The sequence below is a fragment of the Drosophila ficusphila genome, unplaced genomic scaffold (assembly GCF_018152265.1).
Source record: "Drosophila ficusphila isolate 14025-0441.05 unplaced genomic scaffold, ASM1815226v1 contig_286, whole genome shotgun sequence".
In the NCBI taxonomy this organism is placed as follows: Eukaryota; Metazoa; Arthropoda; class Insecta; order Diptera; family Drosophilidae; genus Drosophila; species Drosophila ficusphila.
The window spans coordinates 2,548,911-2,570,506 of record NW_025064189.1 but is presented as its reverse complement, the minus strand read 5'-3'; positions in this window follow the sequence as shown (position 1 = coordinate 2,570,506).

Below are 21,596 nucleotides of genomic sequence, written 5' to 3'. Positions count from 1 at the left end.
CTGCAATTAAAACACTTACTCGAAAATACGCTCCGTATCTGTATCTTTATCACCATAATTACGTGTGTAGCTTTACACAGCGAAAAGAAAATGTTTTTGTTACTGCTCAAGTATTTGGCACTTGTGCGACATTGAGAACAATAACAAGGAAGTTATGGAAGGGGTACAGTGAAAATGTTTTCTTAGAAAGAGTATAAATTTGGTATTCTTAAACCCAGCAATTTATAAACTCCTTTTGAATAGCTTTATTTAAATCTTAACCAAAAGAAAAGCACTTTTAATTTGAATCACTACATTGCAAAGAATGCTTATTACTAAACCATAACTGAGATTAAATTTAAAACATTCAGATGAGACGATGTGTTTCTGAACTTTAAACTATAAACGACTCACTGATGATTTTTTCAACTTTTTGTAAATACTTGAATATTTCTAAAAAATGTAACAAAATGTTAAATTGCTTTTGTAAGTTATTCCTTTAAATCAAAAGCAATCTCTATCATCTTTTCTTCCTGTGTATGTGCGTGTGTGTGTGTGTTGGTTTAGGGAAACGGAACTGCGAGGAGCCCGCAAACTGAGCGCCAGAGGTCGCCACTCTACATAAATAGTTTGTGACCTTTCGCTTGTTTTACAAACAAGCTCCGAACAGTTGGCGTTGCCGCTCGCCGATTCGCGCCTCAATGTCACACGTAAGTGGTGGAGCGGGGGCTTAGCCAAAAGGAGGGGGAGGGGGTATACCCCACCCCCCGTCGAACAGCTGCAAATGCAGCTACGCCACTGATCCGATGGCTCTGCGGTGCTTGGAATTGCAAATTGGCAACGGCGCGCCGCTTCGCCAAGCCCGAGCCCATTTTAATTGTTTACATTTTGTTTTGTTTCAGCACTTATTATTATTAATTTCACTGGCACTCGCCACTAACTTCCTCCAACCCCTCCACACCCCCTCCTCCCCCCAGCAGCCCCCTTGGCATTTCCGCCCGCTCTTTTGGGCCCCCTCGCCCTTCCGGCACCGCGGGGTACACGCTTTTGCTTTTGCTTTTTTTTTTTGTGGGCGGCAGTGTTATTGACTTTTGCAAATGCTGCAGAAATGAATGCAGAGCCAAGCAACTCACACTCGCCGTCACATTCGCAGTCGCACTCACAGTGGGAGATGCCAGCACAGCCCTTCCTCACTCGCAACTCGCATCTTTTTGCCGGGCAATAAACAAGTTTGTTTATGGAAGCATGTTATTAAACGTCGACCAATAATACCCTGTTCGAAAGGGTAAGATAACTTTTCTTAAGGAATTTATTAGCTTAAATCTCATTAAGAGAGCTAGTCTTAATTTTAAAATATTTCTAAAATATTTAGATAAATATTGAATAATTGAAAATGAATAAGAAGTTGCAGACTACTTAATATTCGGTGAAAGAATCAGAATACAAAATGTGTCAAGGTTCAGTTAATTTTAATATAGGATGTGTTATAAAATAAATAAAAAATCGAAATGTACCTACATATTTTTAAAAATTAAAATCTGATTTGAGAATTGAGATCTGAGATTTAAGTAATTTATTATTTCTAGCAGAGTATAAAATGATTTCCTTTGCCCCCAAGTTTCCCTTTTTTTGGGTTAGCCGACTGGGTCTGTTCCGCTGGGAGACGACACTGTTGGAGGCGATGTCACTGATTCCATCTCCGCTCAATTTAGCGCCAGTGCACGCGAGTGGATCTCGGATACTCCGGACTTCAGTCTGCGGCATCCACTCTCCACTTGCCACTATATCTATCAGCTATCCGAGATCCGTGATCCGTGAGTCGAGGCAAGTCGGTCTTCAGATTGGCGGCACGAAACGCGTCGGGCTGAATGGGTTCCGTGGAGTTGCTGGCTCGAAAGTCTACCGTTACTAATAGTGCATAGTGTGCTTTATGCATTTCTCGCCATTTCGCCATTCGTGTATCACATAATTCCGTGTGAATCCGCTCTCTGGAGTGATAACTGTGCTTTCGCCGTGTTCGAGTCGCAGCTAAAGTGATAATTGCCAGCTCATTATCAGCGTTTTGCGTGAGCAATTCGAGCCAAAGCCCAAGAAGATGCAGTGCATCGAGCACTCTGCAGACACGTCTGCATTTATGCATTAAGCATTCTCGCAGTGCATATTTTAGTATTTCTATTTCAGGAACTCAGGCACAAAAACATGCTCTAAACACTTGTTCTCCAGCCCCCTAATTAAGTGCTGTTCTCAGTGGGATGTGCTCCGAAAAGATAACACTTGCTAGCGTATAAATATGAATGGTAAAACTTGTTCTAGATTAAACTCAAACATGCAGTTAACATTGAAATATTGCAAGGAAGTTGCGAATAAAGAAAGCATTTTATAGTAATTATTAATAAAAAGTTGCAAGCCATGTGAATAAAATTTATAATGTTGGTTATTACAGATTTAAAATACTTGCTTTCTAAAACTGTTTTTTATTTACATTTTTACTTTTTCTTAACATATTTGCTTGGTTAAAATATTATATTTTTAATAATAATTAAGAGATAATATTAACTATATTTTGTAGTCCACATATTTGTTTTCAGAAGATCATAACTTCAGCATCATATAAAAATGTCTTTTTAGTCTTTAAATTCTAAAAGTATTCCTACATATTTTTTAGCAAATCCTTACTTTAATGTAAGCACATTCAATCCCTTCCCTTTTTTTTAACCCCTACAACCTTTTAGTGTCGAGGATCACTTCCTTAATCAATTAGGCTAAAGAATGCAGATCGGGGAGTGTGGGCGAATCGCCTGTGTAGGTTAACTGGGAGCATTATTTCCGCACTAATGCCGCGCCCGATCGACTGCCCATGCGCAGAGTTCCCAAACGGAGGTGTTATACGTGCCGACAGGGCGACAGCTCGGATTTGGAGGAAAAACATGTGTAGGTAACTGCTCAAATCGCTTGTAGTGCCACTGCGGGCCGAATCCAGCGCCGGGCTGCATGCGAATTAGAAATTAATTCGCCCCTCGAATACTCTATGCCGTTGACATGTGGCACAAACTGTGTGTGCGCAAATGCAACGGCAGCGGCAGCGGCATAAAAGTGGTTCTCAACTGAGAGGTGTCGCGCTGCATTCCTGGGGGCTTTTCCTCCGTGAATTTCCAGAGGCGTTCCCACGACATTTGGAGCATCCATCCACTCGACGGAGAGTGCGACTGGTAATTATTCACGTTTGGCCAGGCTGGTGGACTGTATAAATCAAGCGGGGAAAACCCAAGTCAACCGTTTGGCAATTAACAATTTTACTTCTATTAGCCCAAACAATGTTACGAACCCAACCGGTGGCACTACCGACAGGCAGCCCCTTTTGGCTGCACCTTCATAACACCTTGTTGCAGTTGTTACGCAGTAATTTTACGACTTTTCCCGGAACAAAGTCATACAAAACGGAGCAAAGCTGCGCGCTCTTTAAAGAGGAAATGCTCTGCATGGCAACCGTTCGGGCGATAATGGTGTGCACATAATTTTTACTTTTTTACTGGAAGACAGCACTTACGCGTTCCTAATGGCCACATAAAGGTGTTTCATAATTCTCTGTATTTTTAGCCAGACGTACGTTGTAGTCCTAGGCGCCGAGTTCAGAGATCTGTAATTTTAATCTGATCTACAGATAAGAGATACAAGATATAAGATACCTCAAGGTTACATAGTTGCAATGAAGATCATTTAAAATGTAAATGTAATTAGATAGAACTGAAGAATTTAATTGGTAAACATTTTTCAAACGAAGAAATAATAATAATGGAAAATGTAACTATTTTTACACATTTTTAAAGAATAAATTTAGCATTGCTTACGCTACCGAAATAAACCTTTTTGTCAATGGTATTTAATTCAATGAATGAGCTCGTAAACAACATGTTAATTTGTAAATTGGAATTTAGAATTCACCCAAAAAACGTAACTACAAAAGTTGTGTAACACAACATAGAACCCCCGAAAACCTCGCATTCCGATCTTTTTATCCAGCTGAATAAATTAAAAGCTAACCTAGTTCATCCGTTTCTGATGTCGATGGGTTCTATATGTTACCTGGTACTTTTCGCTCTTCACTTCCCTGTCGATGTGGGTCGCCCAGCGATTCCCCGATTGATCTTTGGCCGGGCTTTGTTTGTTTGGCCGTTAATTTGCTTGTAGTCGAGCCGCGGAATTTGCATGGCCATTGTGCGTGCTTACTCACAACCTCGACTCGGCCACCCCTCTTCCGCCCATCGAATGGATGGATATTGGGTGTAGTATATTGTACCTATATATTGACAAGGGCCCGACGTCGTGCGTCATGGCTCCGATTGCCACGGGCAAGTGGCAGTGGATGTGGCAGCACTCGGCACTCGTATGTTGCCTGCATACATATGCCGCACCTGCGCCTACATGCCAATCTCCAAAGCCAAATCCAGCAGATATTCCCGGCCCGGCCAAAGAAGGCGTTTTTTAATTGCGACGACATGCGCTGCCTGCCAATGGGCCTTGTCGTCACCTGTGCGATGGCTCGATTTGTCCGATCGCCCGATAGCTATATGCCGATGTCGCCACCACTGCACGCAAAAAAGAGCGCAGCGGCTTGTGCGTTAATCCGCTGCGCCGAATGCGATTCACTCGATTCATTATTCACAATGAGGTGGACCTCGATGCGAATAATAAGACTAATAAAGCATGCATTTATAAACGGAACTCCTTATGAAGAAAATTATTTTTTTTACAAAACTCAAATTTTTGCATGCTATCCAATTATAGTTTTAACATCAAATTAAGGAACGTTCATACATTTTTATTAAAAGTTCATTGTTTCACATTACCCTAAAGATCTAGAATTTTTCGTTACTTTAAGCTGTTCTCTAATTTTTTAAAATATATTACTCATACGCAGTGTTTACCCAAGGTCGCAATTATGTAAATTCAAATTCAAAATCATTTATTCACCTATTTGAAGTGAAGTAAAAATAATATTTAATATAAGCAAGGGACTAAAATATTTTCTTCTCAGAATTGTTGCTATTCTAGAATAGGTTTTATTCATTTTATAAATTACTTAAAATGTTGTGTTAATTTTAAAAGTGTTTGCATTTTATAAAAACTTATTGCTTATTGCTAATTTGCTGATAAGTCTTAAGTACCATAAATTAAACTAAATTCAACTTCTTAATGGATTGAAAGGTCCATCCCAATGCTTCTTGCAAACCAAGAGTTATAGGCGGACTTTGTCCTTCCTACTGAGCACCTATTGATGGCTGAGCACTTTAGTGTCAGCGAAGGGCTTATGGCTTACATCTTGCCCATTGCCGCCAGTGGGTAAAAAGTCGACTGATTGGCCGGCGACGGCGTTTGTGATTGTTTTGACAACAATCTAAGCGCATTTGGAGTGCAACTGAGGGAATGGGGAATGGGGAAGGCGAAGCCTCGAAGGCCGCCGCAGATGCCCGATGTGCGATTAGGGAAATCGGGTGAGAAACAACGCCAAATATTTGAATAGGCTTTGACAGACTATCCGCGGATCGGCTCCATTATGACATTCGACACTGCTGTTTGCGCAGATTTAACGGATTGCTGGCTTTGCGGATGCGTTTCGGCAAACAAATGCATCCCATTCCCCGGCGATCTCATGGCTGCCGCTCTTGTATCTGCATCGGCAAATGCATCTGCATCTGCATCTGCATCTGCGTCTACCCATGGCAAATAGAAATCGATGGCTGCCAGGCACTTGAGATGTGGAGATCGCCGAGTCCTCCTCAGATCTACGGATCGGTTCCGAGTCGTTGAATGACAAGTGTCCAAACAACAACCGTCAGCGGTGTTTTCTCGTCTCCCAGCTCTCGACTCTCAACTGCATTTATCATCATCATCATCATCATCCGGCCTGTTTGCCCATTCGGCGAGTGTATTTGCATTGCCCGGCGATTTGCATGGCCTCATGGCGTGTTTTCCCCGGCTAATGCCTTGGATTTGGCCAGCTCCTTGGCCAGAGGGAGACAGCTAGTGGGAGGGAGGGAGACGGCGCGACAGACGCCGCCGGTTTGTTTAGTGCGCGTGCGCGTGTTCACTGTACATGGCTCACTGTAGTCGTGCATGGCGCAGGCACAAGTTCATGCAGTGACACAGCAAGAAAAATATATAAGAAACTAATATTTATGATTAAATTAGTTAAGGAAATTTTAACATATTAAAAAGATCTCAAAAATTATAGGTATTTTTATATATTTAATGTTATGTTATTTAAAATATAATATAACTGCTAACAATAATAATAATTAATTGTTAATACCATTATAAATCATCATTAAATAAATCTATAAAAAAAAAACAAACAATATTTATTTCGCTAAGCTTATTTTCTGTATCTTAAATTATGGCGTCATGAGATATATAAAATTAATTTATCGTTAATTTGTCTTATTTTGTTAAATGAATATTTCTCTCTGTGCATGCAGCCATGATACCGGCGCTGCAGCTGAGTTGCAGTTGCAGTTGCAGCCACAACCGCTGATCCGCGGCACTGGCAAAAGGCAAAAGGAATGCCTGAAATGTTTAGGCCGAGTTGGGATTACTGGCGTCCAAACATCGGTGCACTTCAAAGAGCCGCGGACATTTGATGGTAATTGCCGCTAAACGATTTTCAATGTTAGCTTGTAGAAACGTTAACATTTTAAATTTGTGTTATATACTCACGGACATGCGTATGTTAATACCCCGACATCTACCATTCGTATAGTATGGTACACCCATGCGTGTGTCGTTAAGACTTGGACTTGGACTTGGACTTGGAGTTGGTTCCCTCATTAGTGGAATGCGGCGGTCCTGTTTGTTCGGAAACGGGAGATTCGGCTTCCCTGGTTTAATGCACCTGGTAAGTCGGAGTCAGTTTATTGGGGGATTCATAGGAACCTCGCCCATTATTTTGCATAATTTATTTCACCGTTTACGTAATGGCAATGCGACTTTAAATGCTTTGCTTAGTTAATAACAAATGTTTAATACAGATAAGATGAAAAGGATTTTGAGACTAAAAAAGTTTTCGAAACATTATCTTTAAAATAAGATAAGTTCCGATTTACATTCCTTATTATTTCAGTGCGTTAAGTTTACACAATTATATTTATTAATAAAATTGACCTTAACGTAAAGATTCCGATTGTAATAATTTATGTAAGATTTTAATTTAACATGAGGAATTTTATATAATTATTATTCTTATTATTCCTATTTAAACTGATGTTATTTTTTGTAAAAGATGTAAATGTTCAAACAGTTATTGGATTTATTGGAACCCAAAAACATCTTTTGGTTATGATTTACGTGAAGTGGTTAACATGCAAATGTCCATCTTGTTTATACATTCCATAATGACCATAAGATGGCCAGGTTGAAATTTCTGTAATAACCTTGATCGCTGACTCGCTGAAACCGACGTGAATGGATAAAAGAGTCATCTGTGGAGTGCCATCTCCGGTGTACATTGTAGAACAATATTGATGACTACGGCTTTTCGATCCGCGGAGTGTAAAGTAGAATTCTCGAATCCAAATCAGCTCATTACGGAGGCTAATGTAAGCACAACAAAGCCATTCTGACGAGATTTATTCAACAGCTTTAAGTGCTCCACCGAAAGGATGATGCAGCGCTAATGACACCAGCCACGACTTCTTCGATTCTTTAAAAGAATATCACTTCGAATCCGAATCGGTATCTGTATCTGTATCTGTAGCTGTATCTGTATCGCAATCGCTTCGATCCGAACCGATGCAGATGCAGTGAAAAGAGGTATTAACAAAAAAGACTAGTGCTCGTACACATTTCTCGAATAAGAATTGGTAACCTCGCACGCGAAGGGGGAGCGGCGGTGTGAAAGGGCTTTCATTTCAAACGCAAACAATCGCGCTGAGTAGGAATTGAAATTAATTTCATGTATCATCATTAATCAAAACACTCGCTGCCTTGTGAGCTGATAGGAGTTTCGGAAAGCAGAAGGAGATGGAGGTTGAGGTGAAGTTGGTGGAGGTGGAGTACGATGGTTTCCTTACACATTCATATCTGCGGCCATAACGATATTCATTCTGATATCGGTGGACTGACGAAGGGTAGAGAGGTTTCGGAGGGGGGCATTCCCCGAGCCCAACTAATCAGCATGCAAAGAAAACAACATTAAGAGTCAACAACAACGTCTGACTCGAAACACAATTATGAGAACTGACGTTGCAAGAGTTTCATGTGCTTAATGGCAAGTCACTTTCAGCGCCCCAGTTCAGTCATTGTCATTCATCCGAACATCTGAACTGGATCTGTAGAGCTATACAGCTATAGAGGCTATAGGAGGCTATAGAGGCTATAGGAGGCTATAGAGCTGTAGAGCTGGCTTTCGAGACTTTCAGGTACCTCCTCTAACGATGTTTTCTTTGGAAAGTTAGGAGCCGTTTCCAGTAGTTCAATTACAACTTCACCCCACTTAAAGTGTTTTGTTCGTGGCCCCAAGCTCCACCGTGGAGCTCCGCCAGCAATTATAATCCACATATCTCTCTGATCTGATCTGGCTGGCAGTCCAATCCATTTGCATTTTCGCTCTATTTAAATTTGTTCGCTTATGAATAATATACACATGTTATTCCCAAAAACCAGTGGCAGCCGAAATGCTTAATTTACGCCTATTTATTTTGTCTCCCCGCCGTTTTTGGGATCGCTATAAAATACATTAACACACAACACAGTGGGCCCCAAAAAAGCGAGACCCCCGGGCCAAAACAACACTGATACCGAACAACATTCGTTGTCGTTGTCGTTGTCGCTGTCGTTGCCTTTTGTTGCCACAGCGTTTTCAGCATTTGTGTAGGTTGATGCTGACAATTTTGGGAACGGCTTCAGATTCGGCTTCGGTTTTCGGTTTTTGGTTTTCGGTTTTGGTTTTTGGGGCCGTTAACAAAACATGACATTTAATAATACGTGTACAATACACAAACATACACAAGTGTTATCGCTGACTAAAAAGCTTTTTGTTGCTGCTCTCCCGTGATTGTTGGCATTGTTGTATCTGTGTTTCGTTGTCATTTCGGTATCCGAAATTTTTGTGCCATTCCCCCCGGAAAAAAAAAAAATTCATAGCCCAAGTTGTCGCCCCGATTGGCAGGCGAAAGGGTAAAAACAAATGGCTCGCCATATACGTTTTTATTCGCGTTTTATCATTATCATTATTAATAATGTAGATTCGATGCGGAGCGCAAACGTGTGCATGTTCGCTTATTTAGTGGTGTGTCTAATGGCTAGTAACTGCCCCCCTTTATCTTCCCGATAGCTGATAGCTATTCAAATTTTGTGGTCTAAGCCAGGCCGTGGGCTTTCTGGTAGCAGTTGGCCCTAACAAGATTCCGCTCCCAACGAATATGCATAATTTGCTTATAACAAGCAGTGTTTAGTTTTGCTTTGTTCGCCGCTATTAGATGATAAACTGAATAAATTTTTGGGATTGAAAGTGTGAAGGTTTAAAAGGTTAGCTTTTTTTCTAAAACAATTAAGCAACACATTTTATTAGTTTGAATAAATTAAACAATTTACACTAAGTGTCTAGGAAAAGTTTCTGTGACTTTTGACATACAAATTTACATATGAAAACTGAACTTTTTGTTCTTTGAATAAATATTTTTTTGTTCTTAAAGAACAATAAATATGTATGTGATTTTAATAATTAATTCTGATGTGTTGCTAATTCATTTTTTCCTTTTACAAAATAAAAAATCTGTAAAATATGGTAAAGGGTTATTATGGAATGTAATACTAAGCTGTTTTTAAACTGATTGGCATGGCATATTTCCTACAATAGACTTACATGAATAGAAAGTTTAAAGTAACTGCGACATATAGTTTAGTCCGACTTGATAGTGTGCAATATCGACCCAGGGCAGAAGGCTTTGAGAAGTAATGGACACACACTCGCAAGTACGACCACTCGTATGTACATATAGTACTATATGTAACTTAGAAGCGATGGAAATTCGCTGTCAGTGGTAATGCGTGTGGCAGGGGGAAAATGCATCCAGCCCGGTGGTCGAAACATATGCAATATCCATCGCTGGAGGAAATGCAGTGCTGGATGCCGTATCACTCGCATCCTGCCATTTATTTGTCCTTATTTACCGAGCTCTCCTCGCAGGACCAGGAACCAGAAGGCTGCGATTGGGAATGGGGTTGGGTTTTTGGTTTGGAATTGGGAGTGGGAATGGGATTGAGAATGGAAATGGTATTGGGAGCGTTGCCGCATCATGGCTGTTGACAATGAGCGTTGAATAGAGGACGAATCTACCTCCCTGTTAGTCCTTGTTGTGCAGTTATTTATTTTTGAAGTTCGTGTGTGCGGATATGTGTGTGTGTGTGTGTGTTCGCCAGTGTCAATACGGCGAAGGACAACAATACCGCTCAGTTCCGACAGTCGTCATCCTGTCAAAACAAAGTGTGATTATTGATAATTTATGATGTCACGGACTTTTCCGGTCTTCGAATTATTATTTTATTGTCTTCCAAAAGCCGTATATATTTTTTCTGCTCTTAATGCTGGACGTATTGGTTCGATCTGTTATAGCTGGGCTCTAATATATTCCAAATGATTTACAAATAGCGAATGTATAACAGAGGGATAAATAAATATAATGCAAAAATATGCCTTACTTATTCCAGTAATTTCTATATATTTTTTCAGTTTTTATAGTTAAATGAATTATTGACCGAAATAAGCAGAAAATTTAAATATTTTCAAACTGTTTACTTATTAAAAATCAGGTAATGTTCTTATGCATGTAAATTCTTAATTTCGAAGATCAACAAAATTGTTTTGGTACGCATATAACTCCATAATATGTGAAAACATTTGGGCATTCTTGAAATTCCCATGTTGAATGCCTCCACAGCCTGTGTTTATTGTCCTTTAGGATTACTTAGCTTGTTAAGTTATTGGATATCTGCGGTTAACTCCGGTAATGCCGCATGCGCAATCGCTGGTCCTTCGGCGATGCGACATCTGTTCAACCTGACCACCGCATTTGGTCCTTGCATTAACCATTAAACCATTAACCTTCGGCCGCACACGACCTCGGGTCATTTGTGTTCAAATGCGCTGCGCATGCGCAAAACCGCAACGAGTCCTAAGTAAATATTTGCACAGAGCGGCTTCGGATTCGTATTCGGCTTCGGGTTAGCCCATCCTGCTAATGCGATGTTTGTTAAACGACTGTTTTGCCAGGGATTTAGTGGTTGCCACAGTGGTTATTGTGTGAAAAATCCGTGTTTGTGCCTAGCGCTTAAATTTATTGACGTAGTAGGCACGAAAATGCCAATGTAAACAGGCTTTCTAAATAGGTACAGCCGAGCGGAGGAATCAAATGGCAACCGGAAGCTACAGCAACTCAACGTAACCATCACTTAACAAACCCAAAAGTGTCTGAATGTGCATATATGGTTATATAACCGTATGTGCTAATTTTACGGCTGACAGATACATAGACCAGCTGGGTGCACTTAAAGAGATTTATTTATTTATTTAAAAAATAATTATAAAAATATAACTAGAATACTACTTCACTTAAGAAAAGCCAAGGGATGTGAAGGAAAATTCAATAACAACAATTTACAGGCAATGTTTTTTTTATTATTACTTACTCATTGATATCTTCCAAAAAATATTATTTATATTTATAAAAATAATTCAATCTTGGTCTCATTCATTATTACATAAATTTTTAGAATTTTTTTATTTGCATTTTAAATTTGTATCTATAGTTTCATTGGACAAAGTTAGGATCTATAACTTTTTTCCCAAGTGCAAGTAGCTTCCAAAAAGTAGAGGCTTCCACCTCCATGTTTGCAGTGCCCGCATGCGCTAACGGCTTCGCTTTCAATTTAGTCGGGAGCAGTAAACGCCATAATTTGTTCTGAAGCGAGTTGCGTCAGTAAATCCAAATATGACGAGCCTCTTATCCGGCAACGAGGGCTACTTGGATGTTGCCCCGGGGCACCGTACCGACCGTACCCCGAACATTCCCGGATCGTCGTGGGGCACGCGACTTAACGCGCCGCTCTCGCCGCCCCGGCTTATTAGGTTAATTACGAGTTTTTGATTGGTAAATTAAGGCTGGGCACCCGGGGCGGGCATCGTTGTTGCTGGCTGTTGGCTGTTCGGACTGCTTTCTGTTTGAAAACTTGGTCCCGGATCGTAATTCGGCACGCGGCTACCCGCTGCTCGCGCCAGCCATTTCGAAATCAGTTCTTAACTGAATGCCTCAATTCAAATGCGTAAATAATTAATTTGGAAGCCATTTAAGAGCTGTGGCTGCCGCTGTCTGGCTCTGGGTGTCTGCAAGTCTGCTTGTTGGACTACACACAGGGGCTACGCTGAGCTGTTTGTCTGCCGGCGGAGCTATTGACGCCCTCGGGTATCTCGCAGATACAGATAAACCACCCGCCGCGCCTCATAATTTCCCCAGCTGCCGCTGCTCGCGGCGGGTCCACTGAAATCCAAGATGGGCAAAGGAATTTCGTTAATGTCTCTGTTGTCGAGTTTAATATTTAATCCTTTCCCACTTTATTAGTCAGCGCAGGTGTTCCCCACAGTAGCATTATGGGTTTTCAAAAAAACATTATAAACTCGTGAATGGGGACATTGAGCCACTGTTTGGACAGATGGGAATGGGCATTAAAAATAGTAGAATTTTCTATTCTTTTTAGAGGTTTTTTCTTAAAAAAGGTAAGGTATTAAACAATATTATCATTCAATTTAATTCATATCAAGGAAGCTAAACATTTTTTTATAATACTCTGTCTTCATTCACAATAAAACATTTTAGACATTTCTAAATATCCTTTAAATTTTCTGCAATGTTTTCCTCGAATCTTGTCTAGTTTTATATATATCTTGAATTATTTTTTAACTATTAATATATTTAGTTTAAAAATTAAATATAAATTATAATCATTTTCATATTTAACTGTTAACCTAAAAACATTCTAAAATGCTCGCTAATCAACAAAATGTATCCTAATGAAATTGTGTTGTCGACCATAAAAGTTGTACAAATAAACACATTAATTTGCACCATTCAATAATTGGACTCGCACTCGAAACTGTTTTTCCAGGTTAAATGGATCTATTCAATTTACTATCAGCTCACTTTCTGCCTGAATCTGCGAAAGTAATCTATAATTTTAATGTATGGCAATGAGAGCAGAGATAGCAGCGCGTGTCATTATCAGGAGCGCGATAATGAATACACAATTACCGCCGCAACGCGGTCAGCAAATAATCGTAATCGTTTCCCCAAACAAACAAAGCCAGAAAGCACTAATAAATTTACGCAACACCATTCCGATATTGGAGTCTGCCATTTGGTATTTGAATATGGCCACCATAACTCTGTTTTCCCCGCCAAAAGCACTCGTAGCACATTAAGGATTCCGATTCCGATTCCAATTCGGATTCGGATCAGTCACGTACTGACATAGGTAACGCATATGTACATTTGCACTTGCGTCAGATACGGAAAAAAAACAGGGAACAGTAACTAGTGACAGCGGAGCCAACCGCCCCAATTGTCAGCAGATAACATCGGCAATTTATGTACCTGCCTGCTTTTTTCATTGTAATAACAAAGTTTGGTTGGTAAAAATGGTACGGATAACCGCGTTACATTTCCCCAAACGACCCCCACACACATGCACACGGAAAAATGGGTTGTAAAATCATTCAATTTATGGAGAAATCGATAACTGAACTATAACATAATAACCATACATATTTCTTTACTAAAGAAAAATTCAAAAGAATTTTTATAAGGATTTTAAATTAGTTGTAATTATATTTTCCTTTGTGAGACAATCGATGGAATTTTACTTGAAATATTTAAAGACTGTTTTGAAAGAAACCTTGTGATTTATTTAATCGCTAATAGAATCCTTAACACATCCTACACTTTATATAGGATATATCAGTTTCAAACCATATCATAGCTTAAATCATTTCTTAAACATTTTTAAATTCCCAACAAAATCAATCTGAAATTCATATTTTCCCTCACTGTAGTAACAAGTGCATGGGGATTCTCCATAAAATGAATTATTTCGGGTGAGAACCCGTTTATGTCAAAGCGATTGCCGCGAAGAAATGGCGAGACCTGAGACACCGAGCTATAATTTGAGTGTCTAGGTCGCACTTATCTCGCATCGCAGGGGCCAAAGGAAAGGCCTAACTTGCAATTACAACTCGACTCCGACTCCTACCTGAATTCACGCACACCCACACCGAGCAGAACAGAAAGGAACGTGGAGCACTTGGGATACTCGGAACACGCAATGATGAAATAAATCAAACAAAATAATTGCTTTTGTTTCAGCAGCGAGAACATAACATTCGGTTTGGCTTGCTTTTCGGGTTGGGGAAGGCATCGTCGAAGCTGTCGACGGGAAATATGCTTCGCACCTGTTCAATAGTGGCTACCGAGTAGACCCAAGGAGCTCGACTTGCAGCCTGGAAGTGCCTCAGAGTGCAAACCCCAGAACCCAGAGCCCAGACCCAAATGGAAACGCAAATTTACGACACGCAACTTGTTCCCCGAACTAAACTGCGGGTGAGGTGAACTCGTGTTCTGCGTCAGCCCCAAAAGACATGCCAACTGTCCTCCTCCGAAGTGTGCAGTCCGGACTCCGGAGTGCAGCGCGGAAAATTAACAGCACCTGCGCCGACTTCTGCAATTGCGGCGGTCTGAAACCGTCGGTCGCCGAGTGGGGATCCCAGCTTCGACCTTACTATATATGTATATCGAGTAGTCTGCTTTGCCTGCTAATTGAAAATCACAATGAGATGTTAAATTTAAGAGTACCTCAAGGGGTTAATTAATGTAAAACTAATTTAAGAATATAACAATGTTATGATATGTAATATCTAATAAAAAGAGTATATAAGATGAAGAACATAAAATTGATATTAGAATTCAAAATGATATTATCATATGAAAATGATAACAGAATATTCAATTGATATTAAAGTATAAAAATCAATTAGTTATTAGAATATCAAATGATACGAGGATATTTTGTTATATTTAGTTTTGAAGTTTTATATTCCAAATTGGTATTGGATAAAAACTGATACAATAATATTAAACATATGTGGATAAAATTAATGTTGATTACGATGTAAGCATAGTAAATTAATATTGGCATTTTGAATTAAAATATCAACTTTATATCACTGGTATTACTAAAATTTTAAATTGATATTTGAATAGATAGATAATATAGAGATTCCATAAAAATCATATTAGCATATGAAATTGATAATAATAATATTACTGGAAAATAAACTGTATATAAGATTTTTTTGAAATGTTGTAGATCTTCTTTTTGATGGAAATTGAAGCAGAAGCTTTTTATAATTAAAATTAGCAACACAATTTCTCGAGTTAAGAAGCGAAACAAAATTCGTAAAATCGTATTACAGCCAGGTCTTTAGCATTTTTAATCCGAATACGTAATATTGCAATAAATGAATGTCAGGGTAAATAGGAAGAGGGCGACGAGGGATCGGCGTCGGGCATAATGGTCGGCCATTATTTCATTTTCATTGGAATCCTCAAATTGCCGTTGCGCTTTACCAGCAGATACGAGTATTTGCAGCTACATTCACAACAAATTCGGGTCTGCCTACCCTCCGCAGTATTTATTATGCCTTACCCTAGGTACACCCCTCCCCTTTCCCCTTTCCCCCTCCCCTTCCCCTCCCCCTGCCCTTCCGATCATTATGGTCACGCCGCGGGGAGCGGGAATTTATAGAGCGGGAATACTTTTGAATTTTGAAACCGCCATCGGGGTGGGAAGACATGGCGTGGGGTGGTGGCTTCGGTGGGGGTTGTTCCGCCCAAGCCAATTTGTATGTAGCTCAATTTATGTACTTACAAAATATTCGTTGTCATTGCCGAGATCTGGGAGTGTATATAGGGAGTACATTATACAATTCATTTGTATCTTTTCCGAATTGAAAATGATATATTTCTGAACAATCGCAATGGCCGAAGATCTATTGCCATGATTTTTCCACTGCATAAAAATAAATCACAATACACAAATGCTTAAACCATTGTTAAAAATTTATTAACTTCAGAAACTTACAGTCAGACCCTTAATCAATTTATTTTAGCATTAAAATTTATCCACGTTCATTAATAAGCTCAACACTGTTTCTATCAATAAACTCGCCTTGGGCTTCCGATTGCGAACATCACCGAGTATCCGAATATCCTGTTTATCCTGTGGCAGTTGCAGAAGGCAAACCCATTCAGAATCTGCAGCACTCATTCCTGTTTGCTCCGATTTGAGCCCCGTAATGCGTTCCGGATTTGAAAATGCGATTGGCTTCGTCACGTCAACGAGTCGACTGCCGCAGGATAGGCGTTTTCATTGTCAAAGTTAGTTAACAGTGCTGTTCAATTTTTCCGCACTAATTAGATTAAAGGAGGCACAAGAACACCGGAGATATGAATCCACCGAAAAAATCAGAGAATCAGGGGAAATGCACAGAGGCGAGCGAAGGGACAAAAGGCAAATCGTGAGTTGTGCGGAATTCCTGTATCGGCAGCCGGCGATAAAAAGGTCAAAACAACTGCCAAATACTTTAATCCTATTAAGGACATAATTCAACTATAGCAGAGACACATGTTGTCGGCGCAGACGACAGGAAGGATAAAGAGCTGTGAGATTGTCCTTTTTGCGCCGTCTACACGATTGAGAATGTCGGAACAAAAAATGAAAGGGGGCACAGGCATTAGGGCGAAATAAACCCGATACCAGACGGCTAATTCAATTTAATGAAATAACAGTATGTTTATAAGAAAATGTATGTTTGCTGGTTCCATTTTTATCTAATTTCAATACAATATTTTTAGTGGAAATATACAAGAAAGTGAAAGGAGAATTATAGTATTTAAAACATTCTTAGTTATGATAAATAACTTTGCAAGAATTATATATTTTTCTTTTACAATCTTATAGCAGATATAGGTTCATATAGAGTTTCTAAAATATAAAAGTACATTAGAAGTTTTTTGTTATTAACTGTCTTTGATTAATAACAACAATAAACTACATAACATTTTAATGAAACAAATTTCCCATAATTTTCCCAGCTGGATTATGGAGATTGATCGAAAACCTGCAGCTCGGAATAATTCCATAATGCCGTGATTATCGGGGACAGTCAAAGTGTCAGCCCACGTTGTTCACAGCGATCGCAGGAGATTAAAAATTTTGCTCATTTCATGGGTTTTGCACCTCGTAGCTCGGACAATATCCGAGTTTTTCCCATTTTTCCGCCAAATCCTGGCCCTTTTGTGTTACCATTTTGTGTCCGTCCATTATTTGCCGTCGCCTGTCACCCCGTCACTTCCCTTTTGTCAGCAATTGTTTGTTTTCATCCGTTTAATAATTGCAATGTTGCTAGTGATGTCTCTTTTGCCAGTCCACAGTCCATGGTCCATGGCCCATTCTAATTTCCATCTGCCGGGGATGAGGATGCGAATCCCGATGCCAATCCGCAGCACCTAGGTGATGGACCACCGACGGACAGACAGACAGACAGACAGACAGACAGACGGACAGACGGTTTGTTTTGCCGATTGTCTGCAGTTAATGCGAAATCCGCTTACGCTTTTGGCCATATTTGCGCATTCGCCGAGTTAATACTTAAATTTGCAACTTTTTAATTATTGTAAGCGGATTTCCTTTTTCGGCAGACTTGTTCGCCTGGCAAACAGAATGCACTTTGTCCTTTTCACTTGTCCGCGGGATTTCCTTTACCTTTGCACCACCTGACGGTTGATAAGGATTCCCTTTTTGTTTGATTTTTTATCGGCTTAATGCAGCTAATATAAATCAATATAAGTATTTATTTGTTTGCTCCTTTAAACAGCTAATTTAATTTGAGCAGCATTTATTTTTGTCTGAAAGAAAAGTCTTTTTTTTGCCAACTTCCTCTCCCTTTTAGCCAATTGAAAATGGTTTTCTTGGAGCAGCAGCAGTCGCAGCATAATATGTAATAAGCATAGATAATGGCTTATTGTTAGAAACTTTTTTAATATAAATATGCACACATGCAGATGTACCACATCCTGCGCGTCCTGACAGGCTGTTTGTCTCTGAAAGCCAGCGTTATTGTTAATCATTAAACAAAAAGTGAGACGAGACAAAAATACTCTGGCCGCAGCATAATTAAACTCGGCGCTGCCTCCTCCTGAAATTAAAATAGAAAAGCGCCAAAAAGTTGGCCTGACAAAAAAAGGCAAATGCAAACGCAAATGAAATAAAATATGTGAGAGCTGCCTGGCATTGCTGGCATCGTGGAAAAAGGAACCACTGAGAACATAGTACATTGTGTGTGATAAGGACTGCGGCGAAATCTCTGAACAAAACCGAAAAATATTTTAATGACAAAGCCAAATGTTCGCAAACAATGCGAGCATGCATATATGCAGCCAACTCCCGATCCCGATTCCTATCCCAATTCCTATCCCAATTCCTATCCCAATCCAAAATATCCACACCAAAAAAGCAGAGAAACCACCACCGGAATGGAGCAACCCATTATGTGTGCTCGCCCGTAATTATTTGCATAAAAATATATGCAAAGGTCTAAACAAAACAGTTTAGCAATCAATTATGAAAACACGTTAAATAGCTAAGTGCGAGGCCGAATGTGAATGTGCGAAGAGTGGTTTTGGTTTCGTTTGGTTTTGGTTTGGGATCTTCGAGTTTGAGCATCTGAAACAGAGGCTGCCTCATGGGATGGTTTTTCAGTATTTCGAAGGGGCTTACTTCGCTTTACTTTGCGCACTTCAAGGCGAGACAATCGGCAGATGCCATTGTCGCCGAGGCGTTGGTTTTCAAACACACACGAGAATATTTACTCGGGGCAGTCAAGTTAAGCCACCAATGCGGCGATTTACACTTACGCACATTGACACGACATCTAAGGTACAGTGTGTACTCGGCGGCAACACACACAGTGCACACAGTGCGGTCCGATAAGTGAAGGCAAACAGCCGAGGTGATAAAAGTCTGTTTGCCAGGCCAAACAAATGTAACGCCTCATGAGAATGGCCAGTGGAACGCACTTCCCAAAGCCTTCACCAATCAGATCTTGGATCTTGGGGGGTAATGACTGGGCTTGGCTTTCATTAAAACTCCATTTAATGTAGGTGTTTGCAGGTTGACCTTTCATGTTTTGGGAAACAGTGTTTGCCCATTTGGAATCCAAGACTTTCCCTTAACACAACATATACCAAATGCAATCATTTTGAGTTTACGTGATTGCTAGCTATATTATTAAACAAATAAAATATGTGTGTAACATATTCTCGTATTTATTTACAATCGTAAATAGATATAGGTCTAGCTTTAAGCTATTATAAAAATGTATTGCTAACTGTCTCTTTCAGTAACTTTAAAATAACAAGCTTCAAATGCTACTTACAAATTTATCAAAGCTAAGAGTTAATATATAAGATTTTACTTTATTTTAAATACATCTGTTGAGGAGCATAATAGTTTATTCCCCTCATAAAATATTTTGATAAGCAATCTATTAGCTTAACAACACCATGAAATACACCCCTGATTTATACGGGTAACCAAATGTTTATAAGGCTGTCTAGAAAAACCCTCTTCTCTTTTCTGGCACATAACTCACTCAACCAAAGTCGAAATAAAGTATACTTGAGGAGTAGAAAGTCCATTGTGCAGCGCCGAGTTCGACACTGTAAATGACTTTTCCGTATGAAACGCACATTAGATGGGCTCGCGAGTGCTTTTCTTCCACGGAATTTCCATTTCGCGCAGAGCCCGATCAAAAACCCCACCACGATTTATGGGTCTACATAAATTCAGAGAGAATATTGTTCGCCGCTACCCACCGCAGTTAATCCGATTATGAAGCGCAGTGTTTGGTGGCTCCGCTGGCGATTTTGTGATGGGAACCTTGATAATATGCCACATTATTTTGCATTGCAGATAGAAACGACACCTGGCTAGCAAATGCCCTTGAGATTAAGTCCTAACCCGTAGCCAAATCACCAGAATCGTCCAATCCTGTACACGAAGTGTTAAGTGAAATGGGCTTTAAAAGTTGGGCATTTAATGCCGAGTTAAAGGACCACCCAATAATAAACTCCAGAACGTCCACTCAGCAGTCAGTCGACGATGGGTGAATCCTCGGCTCAAGTTGAGTTGTTATGCTTCAGCTGAGTGTTGGCAAATATTTAACGTAGTATAAATATCTCTCTAGATCGCAGACTCCCCATTCCCCATTGCCATCATCCTACGGGTATTGTCATCATTGGGGGTGGAAAAGCCCTCGGCCTGTGTATAACACAGAAAAAATCTAATTTTCCAACTTTTTACGACATTCGCTTGCCAGTTCTGCGGCAATTTCATAAATATTTTCCGCTTCTTTGCGTTTGCATACTTTGTATGCAAAAAAACATGCCATCATCAGAACATTATCCCGCCGCGTGTAAATGAAATTCTCCTTGTCTGCCCCGAGTTCCTCTCTGGTTATTTTACTTATTTTTTTTTTCTTTTTTTTTTTCCCCCGCCCTCTGAATTTATCCTCGAGTTTGCAGAAGCGGGAAAACGACTGCGATTGTGGTAACAGAAGCGAAAATGGGGGAGCATCGCCAGCAAGTCGAGGGTTGTTGACTTATATCATTTATCATAAGGAATTAGGTTCAAGCTTGTTATTAATATTAGACTGGGTGTAGACCCCTCTCCCCCCTCTCCCCCTCTACCCCCTCGTAAAACCCCCCTTGGCGTGAAGCCGTTAACGTGCGAGAGCGTTAATAAAGTTCATAAAATAAACAAAGTCCGCAGTCAACATGTGAAATTAAAATCTTTGCCGCTGTCAATTGGCGTTGCGAAGAGCTCTTCGCCGGCAGTCTATTAAAAAGTAAATCTTCCACTTTATCGCCCAGCGAGTGCGGCACTCGGACAGATCCCCATTAGGCTATTCCTTTTTATTGGTTTATGAAAGGCGATATTGACAATCTGGCACAATTGTTGCGTCGCTTAATTGAAGTATCCAAATGATAAGAAATTAGAGTAATATGTTAAGTGTGCTCCGTATCTGGTGGCAATCAGAGGAATCTGTTAGGGAAAGATAAGGGATAAATATGGTTAAGATTGTCAATGCGTTTTAACTGAAGGTATTGATTTAAATCTAGAGACTAAAATAAATCCGCAGTTTTATAGATTAATTTATTAAATTTACAAATAGATATATGCTTTTGAAACTTAATACTGCCAATAAAATTATGTTACATTTTTAGGGTATATCTTAATAGTTATGTCAAACAACTCATAAGTTGCTTGTCTTGTATTCAATATATAATAACTACACAAAAATTAATAAATATATTGAAGAGAAAATTGACTTTGAAGACAATATTTTGGTGACTATTAATAAAGTAATATTAAATGTATCTAATACAATGTAAGTTCAGAGAACCCATAAAAACAAATAAGCTATGCGAACTTGTTTACTTTACCTTGGTTTTCTG